General features: G+C 33.7%; 1 protein-coding gene across 1 annotated transcript in view; it reads right to left on the bottom strand.

Moving 5' to 3' along the window:
- Nucleotides 1-12068, bottom strand: part of LOC123549521 (H(+)/Cl(-) exchange transporter 7-like) — a 150025-nt gene that overhangs the window by 117071 nt on the left and 20886 nt on the right. The gene's annotated exons all lie outside the window — the stretch shown is intronic.

Genomic DNA, 12068 nt, shown 5'->3' with positions numbered 1-12068 from the left:
ACATCAAAATCCCTCCATGCATGAAGAAGAAATGCTCCGGACAGTCATTCTTTAATTTGACCCTTGACCTCTTAAGTTGCTGAGTGTATAGCTCTACCTATTCTTTGCAAAGTCAACCAAAAGGGCATAATATTATGAAAAATTAATGCAAACAGAATTCTGGTACATGTGCACTGCATGTCAAATCATCACAATGAACAAGTGTTTGAAGTTTCCATTCCAACAAGTGGTTACTGAGATACCAGCTTACATACAGTACTAATATATATTTAAATCAGGATGCGGAAGCTGACCTCGATGCTGACGAAGGGGTGAGTGCAATAGCTCTATCTAGTTTTCAAATAGCTGAAAATAAACCGTAATGATTATATTCTGAGGTAATTTTAATTGTTCATTTTCATTAATGAAAATATTAATAAGAGCACCACCTGTGGGTGCCATCGCTCATCTGCAAGAGCTGGACAATATGTAAGAGAAGAGTTATAATTCAGATTTTCTAAGTACAAAAAGGGTCATAATTCTAATAAAATGCAGGTTAGAGTTATGGTTCTTGGCCTACAAAGTCCCCTAATGATAACAAACAAGTGAGCAAAGTTGCAAAGCTGTAGCTCTTATAGTTTTTGAGAAAAGGTGACCTAAACAAAAATATAACAAAGAAACTCAAAATTTTCTAAGTACAAAAAGGGCCATAATTCAGAAAAAATGCATATCAGAGTTACAGTTCTTGGCCTTTTTAGTCATCTTATGATGTTAAACAAGTGTGCAAAGTTTCAAAACTGTAGCTCTTATAGTTTTTGACAAAAGGCAGACCTATAAACAAAAAATTTAACCAATAAACTCAAATTTTCTAAGTGCAAAAAGGGAAATAATTCTTACAAAATGCATATCAGAGTGATGGTTCTTGGCCTTCATATTTCCCTTATGATGATAAACAAGTGTGCAAAGTTTCAAAATTGTAGCTCTTACAGTTTTTGACAAAAGGCGACCTAAATAAAAAAAAATTAACCAACGCAGACATCAACACTGACAATCAAGTGATGACAATACCTTGTAGATTTTTTTCAAAAATCAGACAAGTTAAAAATAGATCTTTCATATCATTATTATTCATAATCATACATCAACCAAAATTCATTTCCATTCTAACTTTTTTGTCATAGTTTTTTGTACTTACATTCACATTTGGTACGCTCAGAGCACGTGCCCTTTGCAATTTCTGCTTCGGTTTAAGCGGCCTTGCCGAGTAGTTAACAAGGTACCCGTGCATTAAGTTTTCATGTTGTGGGCAAACATCATAATGTTTTAAGTTCAAATTTCTCCACAGCTTGTCTTTCATATGGTTATAATTTCAAAGCTTAATAATGCATAAACTCACTTGATACGTAAAAACATTTTCACACAGATATTAAAGTATTTTATGAATAAAAATCTTTTAACTAACACAAACAAACTAAAACAACCATCTCCACTATCCACAATGCCACTGTTCAGAAGTCACAATACTGCATGTGAAATCAAAATTTTAAATTCCAAATAAATAAAATAAATTGAAATTTCTCTTACACCTCTACACAACATAAAGAAACAATAAGAAACAGTTGTTTCTTGCAAACACCTATATTTCTCAAATCTTCTTACATAACAATTCCTCCGATAAAAACAAGTGTTCCAAGAAATTCTCAAAGAATCAAAGTGTCAAATTCTAAGAAAGTATTGCAGCAGTTTGAAATAAAGCTTTTTATTCCACCAGGAAGCAAATAGTTTAAACTGCTGTTTCTCTCCAATAATATTTATCTGTAATTCTCAAAGAAAATTGGAAAAGGAAGCAGATAATCATTGCTATTTCTCATTTCCATCAATTCAAATGTGACAGACTGTTAAACACTAAATCTGAATGCTCTCTAGTTAGAGTCCATAAACACCTAACAATTTCTGCTGGTTTTGTTAAAAGCCTTGGCTACTTTTCTCTCTGTGAATTAAGTCTAAGAATATTTTAAACCCCTCTCATGTTTAAATCCATATTTAAGGATAGCTTTTAAAAGATTTTAAAAGATCGTTCTTCAAAAAATATAAAATCTTAAACATCTGACCCATGCTGTAAGTACTCCCAACGTGGAAGGGCTGCAGGGTCACTGTTCAGTACAGTCAAACCTATGTTAAAGACCACCTCTGAACAGAGACCACCAGGCTCTAAAGACCACGTGTTTTGTTTCCCATTTTAACATTTACAGTGTATTTTAACCTGTGAGACCACCTCCCAATAAAGACCACATTTTGGCTCTCCCAAGGGTGGTCTTTATAGACAGGTTTGACTGTATTAGTTATTTAAGTAGCCAAGATAAAGGGTACCCCAGATGTTGCACATATGGTGAATTTTAAACTCAATCAAAATTTCATATCTTATCATGTGATTTCAAGGTACATCCTTTGAGCACAAGAATCTATCAGGGTTTTCTTCAATTATGCAAAATAAAAAAGTTACGGATGCTTAAGGAACCACACCTCTTGGGGCCTAAGGACTCTACATGCCAAAGCATAACATACATAGATAACACAGAAAAATTTATTCGTGGTGTTGAAAATAAGTTAAATAGTTGCATTAAGATGTTTTCAATATTGCTTTATGGAATATAGAGTTGATTTTATGCATTTCGTAATATATCCAGAGCTGGATATCAAAGTACCATCAAATGAGACAATATGCACTGCCTTCCAATTTACATTCTGAACAGAAAACTAAGAAGAGTATGACAAGCTTCCTTGAAACCTATTAAGAAATATGTATATAAATAGTACTAAAGGTTTCAGATAATAACTTTAAACACTTTTCTGATACAGAACCCAATACAAACTGATATCAAGGCCTACGGACTCTACATCAATGTATGGTTACTAATAAAATAGTTGCTGCAGTATAATATTTCATAGTCAGTTTCCAGAATTAGTGATATTTTCTGACAGTCTTATAATTCTTAGATCATTTAAGAGCATTATATAACTAACATTTTTTTTTTTTTTGCATTTTGATTAATATTTAAACTTTGTAAAGACACAAGTGAACAAACTGTTTCATCATGAACATGAACAAATAATTGAAATGTGTCAGTGTACTTCACTTTTGGTTTTAACAGGAAGATTAATCACATTCTAATATGACTAACAATGCTTTATCATCACAACGATATTATGTTGACATCTCGTCAATGTGATATTTAGCCCATGTACCCATCAAGAAATAGCACTTTCAAATGTCATGAAATATTTAATTTAATAACATGTTTTAAACAAAATGTCACATTGCACAAATGTGTTGATCAATTTACAAACATACTTAGTTATTCGCTTTGCTGAATAATTCACAATGATTTTCATCCAAATTGAACTCTACCGCAAGACGTATTACCATTTCCGGTCCTGGCATGTATAAACAAAGACCTACTATTGGCGCCATGCTTGCGCGAAGAAACAGTTCCATTATGGTTATATTTGATATAAATTTTACAATAAAGAAATTATTAGAATCGAAATAATTTATAGCAAAACAGTGCTTTATCAATATCACTATTTATACACTCGGGTGGTTATACGTCGTCGGAAATAATTTCACTTGGCCTGTGCCCTCATGAAATTAATATGTCTGACGTATAACCGCCCATTGTGTATAACTAGTGATAAAGCACTGTTTTGCTATAAATTATTTCTTAAATAAAACATGTTTAAACCTAGAAAGAAGTTCCTGAATTCAAATATAGAATGGTTGCATATTTAAAATACAGACTAATACAGGGCTACGGACTCTACACAATATGTTTCATCCCTGCTTCAGTCAACAGTACACAAAATTATGCAAAAAAAATGCTTTCTTCAGCTATTTGGTTCCTTGTTACAGGTCTCATGTTTGATATGTTTGTTTCTTTACATTATCTGGAAATAGGTTGGTAAATGTAACAGAAACGGGACTCGTTATGGAAGTGTAGAGTCCGTAGGCCCCTTGTATAACATTTTAACTTGTATTTATTATCAATATATAAATACTTTGTTAATACAATTTTTATTATAAGTCTGATACAGTGTATCCTTAACCATGCTTTATGAAACTAAACAAACATCAATATGCATTAGATCTGTAAGATTAGTGTTGGAAATTGGAAAAAATATAATTAATTTATTACAATTATATCTTTTTTTCCCATTATACTGTTTACTATCAACATCTTAGATGTTTGAAAGAATGAAGCTCTTTTGTTATATCATAAATGAGAAAAATTATTAGTATTAGATATGATTATTGCATAAAAATTCTGATTTAGTTGCATGAATATGGTGGGACTACGGACTCTACAGGGCTACGGACAACCATTTTTTGTTCAAAACTTTTATCTGCTTCTTCTCTGAAGAAATGTCTTTTCTGTAGTTAGTATGTGGGATAACCCGAAAATAATCAAAGGTTCATTTTTATATTGCTCTTGTTTTTGAGCAAGGGGTACACTGTTGAAAATGGGGCTACGGACTCTACATAAAAATGTCAAGATTCAGCTATCATTTTTCAGAAAATAATGTAGTGCAAATCAATATCTTGCTTTTAGATGCTGGCAAATCTGTTTCTTTTTCATGATTATAATGATTATATCTGCCAGTTTAAAGAATAACTTTGGTATTCCCTTTGTAGAAACAGAGCAGGTAAAAACCATCAATGCATAACGAAGTGATGGATTTAGTTATTTATAAATATCTTGAATATTTTCGGACCAATTTCAAATCTGTAAAGAATGTGTCTTACCTGAATGTCATTTGAAGTCAGAAAACTTGAAATAAAAACTGTAACAAACTAAAATAGTAATTAAATAAATGGTCAAAAAGTAACGAATTTTCCGTGCAACAGCATAACGATTAAAAATGAGCCATTTTTCGACTCTCCAACCCTTGTAAATAAAAAAATACTGAACAAAAGTATGATAAACCATACATCACCAGAAAGCCCTTATAAATATCTTTTTAAAAATGAATAAGATGATATTGTATTCCTTAAATATTGTCAGAAATCAACATATAACACAGAGGAATATGAAAGTGCCCATTTATCTTGGCTTTGCCGATAAAACTGCTACATTTTCTTTTAGATTAATTTTATCATAACACTACAGTTGTTTTCCACAAGATGAAGTTTTATAAGTTGTTTCAAAACCTCTATAAAAGTACATAATAATGTAAGGATGAAAGAATCTCAGTGGTGCCTTGTTGCTGATTATAAGCTTTGGTTAAAATCTGCAATAAATGAGCCGTGCCATGAGAAAATCAACATAGTGGCTTTGCGACCAGCATGGATCCTGACCAGACTGCGCGGATGCTATGTATGTATGTTTGTAATTGGCTCTTTCAAGACAGAAATCTTGCTTTTTATATTCACAGCAAATGAAAGAGCTTTTAAATATGTACACAACAAAATGTTAAAAGTTGTCAGTAAAAGGGCCAGTTTGTGAAATCAATAATGTAATTTTGCCAATTCAAAAAGAACATAATGTTACTTATTATGTCTATGTATCTGCCTTTCATAGACCTCTCGCTCATTTTTCCTCTTTTTGTTGGGTCGCACCGACACAATTACAGGTCATATGGCGACTTTCCATCTTTGATGGTGGAGGAACACCCCAGGTGCCCCTTCGTGCATTATTTTATCATAGGCTGCTGAGGCACATGGGTAGAAACACAACTTTCTGTATTTAGCCTGCTGGATGGCTTCTTCAAATGAATATTTCAACACCCCAAATGAGGCTCAAACCGACATTGGTGAGGGGCAAGTGATCTGAAGACAGCAACCCTTAAACCACTCAGCCTTTGGCTCAAGTGTTGCATTACAAAAGATGTTAATATAACTTGAAATTACACTTCATTTAAGAAAGTTGTTGAATCCAGAAACAGGAAAGCTAGCAATGGAACGTGTTTTGTTGAGATAAATAATAGCGACATACAGACTCCACTTCCTGTAACTATTCTATTCAGAACACTCTTGCCATATTTCAATCTTGAAATCTATGAAATAAATCCCCACTTATAATTGAAAAAGAAACAGCAACATTATTTACCAATTAACAGAAGACAGAAATAACTGCTCTAATATCACTTTGAAACCATTTTTTACGGAATTTTGCGGAACTCTTGAAATATTTATCATGTCAAATATAATCCCCTCTGAAGGTTTTGAAATCTACTTCAAAATTTCCTGTTGAAAGTATCTATCTATCTATCTGCCGTTGACGTCAAACCCCTTGCAGGAACGTAGACGTTTTGCGAGTCAAAATCAAAAAGAGAAAGAATATAGTGATAAATATTTAGTGTGGAAGAAACTAAAAATAACTTTGGTGATATAAAAAGGTTAAAACTCGAGTCTGCAGGATAACTAGGGCGAGGCATGTTCAAGGCTGCAAACTGCAGCACTGAACTGCTCTAGGGTAGGGAGGTGGGCGACACTGGGGGAAAGTTGGTTCCAATGGTAACACTGTTCTCGGAAAATAAGAGAACTTGTAATACATAGAAGTAGTACATAATATTAAGTCCTTTCATGGCCTTGTTTTATATTAGCAGGAAAGTTGTCTTTGCAAAGGTATTAGACCAATTTTAATCAAATATATATATATAGAAACATTCATTTACAGATCGAGGTTTTATATTTTACCTTAGAGCCAGTTTAAGCAATGGGAAGGAACAATGAGAAAATCTTAAGAAATCTGATGAAAATATACTATAGAGCGAGTCAGATAAAAGTCTGAAGAGCAAATTGTTTTCCATAGTAGTACTTATATTAAATGTGCTCCAAACTAAGGAGAAATGTAAGTGAATCCATCAAACAGCTTACTGTATAACATTAAAATATATAAACCTCAAGCAAAGACAGTAACACTTGTAAGTCTAGCTGTCTTCCTCATCTGAAAGTTTATTTATTTTGGTTTTACGGCGCACCAACACAGTATAGGTATTATGGTGCCAAACCGGACTACAAATTTTGGTTTCACATCTCATTTACATCAAAATAAAAATATGAGGTATGGAATCAAAATCATCTGAAAGAGCAAATCACACACAATAGCAGTCAATCAGCATTATCTGGTCAATAACTGACTTCTATGCTATAATTCGATAATCAGCTTTGATATAAAATAATAAACAAACATGTCCCACTAAGAAGCTTTTTTCATTACTCTGTACCTTGAATGCTTTCAAATTCAGTTAAATTCCAAGAATAACACTGATAGTGATTTTTTATGTAATTATCATGGAGACCTGGCCACCAACCAAAATAACACCTCACTATCTAGGTTAACTGAAGCAGTGACTTAACTGATATAGAAAATCAGGCTTCTCCCTAGATAGCTCAAGTACAAGATCTTCTGACAACTATACCTGGAGGTTATGAGCTGACAGGAGAAATTACATCATAAGTCATTTCCCATTAGAAGAGATATTGTCTATTACTACATGGAATAAAGATGTACTGATGACGGTGATCGTTTTTAACATCTGCTGCTAAAATATAAGAGGTGCTGAAACCAAAACTGAATTTCTGCTGAAACCCGAACTAAAATACTTCTGGAAAAAAAAAACAAGAGTGACATGATGGCCCTAGATCGTTCACTTTAGCGAACAATTTTGGTAGAGGGTCACACACAGAAAATGTTCATGAAATTATTTTGAAATCAGGCCAGTGTTTTCTGACAAGATTTAAAGTATCAACTAATTATCAAGGCTCTCGTGAGTGGGCAACTTAAGCGAAATAGGCGCTTTGGAACTTCAACCTTCGCTCAAATCTAACCTCAAAGCGAAATGCAAGTCGCCCGATTTTCTTTGATTTCAGACAAACATTCTGACAAAGACCAAGAAGAAAACTAGAACATGCTTTTGTAAAAAAGTGCATGTCTCCCCCAAAGCATAGTAGTAATAGGCAAGAAGTCAATAGGGGACAGGAGCGAAAAGCAAAGACACACTGATGGTTGGCTTACCCCTTTGAAATGATGTTCTTATGTTTAAGAAGTGTTCAAGAACTGTGCAAAATTGTAACAAAACTACAACTGAAACCGTTTAAGAGCAGCTGTACTTGCATGAACAGTTCAAGAACTTTGTTTAAGAACAGTTCTTGACCTCCTGACCTTTTTGAAAATCCTTGGTGTTCTTATACTGTCCTTAAAAAAGTCTGGCACATTTTAAGAACAGTTCACAAACTAAATTTACACTTAAAATAGTCTTAAAATGTTTTTATAAACTATTTTGAACATATCAAGTACAGTTTATGAACATTTTGTGTTCTTCATATTTCCTGAAGTGGCTTGATAAAGTTTTTTTTCACATTTTAAGAACACAGTTTGTGTGAGCATTTGGTGTTGTTCATTTGTCCTTAAGTGTAATATTATAAACATTTCTTGCATATTTTAAGAACATGTTATGTTCTTTATATGGTGCTGAAGTGTTCTTATAAACAATTTTTGCACATCATGAGAACAATTTATGAATATCGTTTGTTCTTCATATGGTCTTGAGATGTGTCAAATGAGAAAATACTGTACTGTCACTGACTGCATGTTTATCTAAAATATAAAGTAGCAATTGGATTTTGAAACTTCAAATATTAAAAAGTCTTGTCCATCTTGCGAAAATCAGGACTGGGAAAATCCACATAAGATATCGAAACTTAATTCATGAACAATTTATAAACTTTTGTGAACACTGAAATATTCATTTATTATACATAAAACTTAGGTTTATTACCATTATTAAATAAGTTGATGAACTGTTCATGAACTTTTATGGACATTAAATTCATAATGTCACATGATTAGCTTCCATCTTTTTGTTGCATGCTGGGAAATTTTTTGCACATGTGACTCAGCAATTATTTTTGAGAAGTTTGTGTAGCAAATATCATACTACAGCAAGGCATGGTTTAGAACATTAGGACACTGAATATTGAATAAGTAATTATGGTGTTGACTGTCTTTATCATTCATTTAAAAAAAAACAGAATCCTTTTAAAATGTCACAAATTTTCACAAACCTGAAGAAAGGTTAGTATCTGAATTTTAATCTTGAGATTAAAGTAAATGATATATTCTAACATGATCCGATTCATTTTCCTATTAAACAAAGAAGGCAGAAAACAGTGAATTATTATACAACAAATCACTGTTGTGACATCACAATTATTACGTCATGGCGTCAAACGGCATTATGAGCGTCGCACTGGAAAAGAAACCGATTGAAAACAGGCAAATATTTAATGAATGTCGTCAAGGATGTACTTAAAAATCCTTGGTAACGTGTTAGAATCGAAATAATATATCTCATTTAGTGATTTGCTCTTGAATAAATCATTGTCGTTCAGATGCGTATTATTATATCACTCGGGCATCGCCCTCGTGATATAATTCCTTCGCATCTGAACTCCAAACAATGATTTATTCAACAACAAATCACTGGATGAGATGTATTATTTCTTCATTAACTTTATTTTTTGTATTTTATGAAGCAATTGTTTACTTCTTATTATGTCCCATCCGCCACCCCACCCCACCCCACCCGGAGTTTACTGTTCTACTTGTGTCATTTTTAAAAGGGTAAAATATCATTGTCACAGTGTCTGAGATTCAAGAAACAGTCTCTTGCCACTACTGTACAGCTGTCAGATTTCATAGGATGTGTCATACAGGCTCTATGGTCAGTCTGCTAGACCAAAAACAAAATACTGTAGTTTCCAAAAACAAAATGTTGTTTGCGGCCCCTGCCAAGATCTGATTCTCCCTGTGGAAAATTTCATGAGCTGCTCATGAAAAATTCATGAACTGATCGAAAATGGGACTATATCCAGTTCTTGATCTAATTCATGAATTCGTCATGAACACATTTCAAGAACAGTTCAAGAACTATATTTTAGGAACAATTCTAGGACAATTGTTCCTAAAAACAAAGTTCTTGAACTGTTCTTGAACTGAAACTGTAACATTTTTAAGAACAGTTTGTTCTTGAAAATTTGTCCAATTTAACATTTCTAAAAATGTACTTGAATTGTTCTTGTACACTTTTAAGACTAGTTCTAATACAGTTCTTGAACACTATTCAAGAACAATGCTAGAACATTTTCTAAAAGTGATCTTATCCTTTTCGCATACCGTATAACCCCATTTAAACGCCCCCAGGGGCGATGCATTTTACGAAAAATTTGATCCAAACAATGTCAGTAACTCGTATAAACGCCTCCCTATTCATCCCAATTCATGCACTGACATAACCCGATAAGTAATTGTACTGGGAATCTTTGAAATTCATTTGTATTGTTATGGAATTGTTACCTGCGGCCTGGAGGCCGCAGGTATATTGGAATGCAACAAGTAGTAAAGCACATGGAGACTGGGTGATTTCACGTGATATTTTACCGATATGCGATTGGCTTATCGGATTTATGGAACGCCTTTATTGCAATAAAGCTGGCACTCTGTATTATATATATAGAGAAAGTCTTGTGACCTGAATTCCTCATTCATTATTTCATATAATTTATTCAAACTTTCAGCAGTGATCAATATTGATACCTAGTTGTGCATAAGGGATTTTTTTTTAGATTCCTCTTTGTTTAATTTCTTGGATTATGGTCTTGAGTTGTTTTGTTTTGCTCTATATGTCAATTAAGTCCAGGTGAAGGCATGAATCACATTTGTGATAGCTCTAGTAAAGTATTTCAATAGTCAAGGAATGTGGCCAGTTGAGCTAAAAGTTATGTCATACATGAGGAAAGGGAAATATAGTTACTTTTGCTCAAAACAATAACTTTCAGAATTAAGAAATATATATTTCACAGATCTACTTGTACAGCATGTAGAATGGAGTTATTTTTCCTATGTAAAGCGTAATGGTATGATAAAAAAAAACAAGCACTCATAAGTTTCCTTTTAGCCTGGTATAACTTCTGGCCGCAGGAAATCTTTCGACTTGTTATTATCTGGATATTATCGTGTTTGAAGGTAAGATTTTAATACGGAGTTATACAGTAGGTATAGTGACTGAAATGCAACAGGTATCATCTACTCAGCATGTCCAATCAATATCCCATGAAGTTTCAATGGATTGGAAACATTTTTTCCATGTCCTGGTCCCTGTGATCTTGACCTTTGATAGAGTTAGGGTGACCCCAAAATCAATAGGGGTCATCTACTCTGTAAGTCCTATCAATTTATGAAGTCTGAAGGTTCTAAGTCAAATGGTTGTCAAGTTATTGATCAGAAATGGTTTTCCATGTTATGGCCCCTGTGACCTTGACCTTTTATTGAGTGACCCCAAAATCAATAGAAGTCGTTTATTCTGCATGTCCAGTCATCCTATGAAGTTTCAACATTCTAGGTCAAGTGGTTCTAAAGAAACTGATCGGAAACAGCTTTCCATGTTCAGGCCCCTGAGACCTTGACCTTTGATAGAGTGATCCCAAAATCAATAGGGGTCATCTACTTGGTATATCCAATCATCCCATGAAGTTTCTGGGTCCATTGGTTCTCATGTTATGGATTGAGAATGTTTTTCCATGTTCTGGCCCCTGTGACCTTGACCTTTGATGGAATGACACCAAAAACAACAGGGATCATCTTCTTTATAACCCTATCACACTATGAAGTTTGAATGACTGTTCTAGGTCAAATGGTTCTCCGGTTATTGATTGGAAATGAAGTGTGACCGATTATGGCCCTGTGACCTTAACCTTTTGTGGAGTCACCCCAAATCTACTCTGCATGTCCAATCATCCTATCAAGTTTCAACATTCTGGGCCAAGTGGTTCTCAAGTTATTGATTGGAAACAGTTTTCCATGTTCAGGCCCCTATGGACTTGACCTTTGATGGCATGACCCTAAAAACAATAGGGGTTATCTACTCCGTAAGCCCTATCACCCTATCAAGTTTGAAGGTCTAGGTCAAATGGTCCTCCAGTTATTGATCAGAAATGAAGTGTGATGGACAGGGCAAAAACAATATGTCTGAGGCCGCTAGAGTGTAATAAAAGATTTTCTATGATCTGAGCTAGTGATATAAATCAAGAC

Source organism: Mercenaria mercenaria, chromosome 6 (genome assembly GCF_021730395.1).
Source record: "Mercenaria mercenaria strain notata chromosome 6, MADL_Memer_1, whole genome shotgun sequence".
Classification (NCBI taxonomy): domain Eukaryota; kingdom Metazoa; phylum Mollusca; class Bivalvia; order Venerida; family Veneridae; genus Mercenaria; species Mercenaria mercenaria.
Note: the sequence above shows the minus strand (reverse complement) of the source record. Positions and strands in the feature narration are given on the sequence as shown.